The sequence below is a fragment of the Pteropus vampyrus genome, unplaced genomic scaffold, assembly GCF_000151845.1.
Source record: "Pteropus vampyrus isolate Shadow unplaced genomic scaffold, Pvam_2.0 Scaffold82, whole genome shotgun sequence".
NCBI lineage: Eukaryota > Metazoa > Chordata > Mammalia > Chiroptera > Pteropodidae > Pteropus > Pteropus vampyrus.
The window spans coordinates 2128356-2129033 of record NW_011888863.1 but is presented as its reverse complement, the minus strand read 5'-3'; the positions used below and the strand labels follow the sequence as shown (position 1 = coordinate 2129033).

The 678-nt window shown below is 33.2% G+C and overlaps 1 pseudogene; it reads right to left on the bottom strand.

Annotated features, from left to right (window-relative positions):
• Nucleotides 1–348: 348 nt before the first annotated feature.
• LOC111741879 lies at nucleotides 349–466 on the bottom strand (annotated as a pseudogene).
• Between the last annotated feature and the right edge of the window lie 212 nt (nucleotides 467–678).

Here is a 678-nt window from a genome sequence, read left to right as displayed (position 1 = left end):
GAAATGCTAAATGTCTTTAGAAGTAATCTGAGAAATACCATTTAATAATATTAAAGACTTGAAGAGACAGGAACTGACTTATAAGAAAAGAAAGTTTTGGGAAAAAGGGTCAGATAGCTAAAGGCTTAGAGTCTTCTAGAGAGAAAAGGAGGAAATAGAAATGTATTAGTTTTTACTGTAGTTGATTTTTCTTCTTTCTTTCCTTTCTTTCTTCTTTCTTTCTTTCTTTCTTTCTTTCTTTCTTTCTTTCTTTCTTTCTTTCTTTCTTTCTTTCTTTCTTTCTTCCTTTCTTTCTGGCAAGGCAACTTTTGGTTGACCTTATTTTTTTATTTTTATTTTTATTTTTTACACCTACAGCACCTGGTCTTCCTAGGTGGTCTCCCATCCAAGTACTAACCAGGCTGATCTTACTTAGCTTCCAAGATCAGACGGGATTGGGCGCATTCAGGGTAGCATGGCCATAGACTTTTTTTCCTTTCTTACGTCAATGATACACAGATGGTTAAATATTGCATAAAAGTAACTTAAGTAACTGACTAGCCAGTGTAGCTTTCTGAGCTGTGACCATAGGAAGATGAGAGTATTCTGGTTATATCATTATTTGGTAAAATATTACAACAAAACCTTTAGTGATAGCATGATTCATTAGCTAATATAGCATGACAAGGAAAAAAAAAA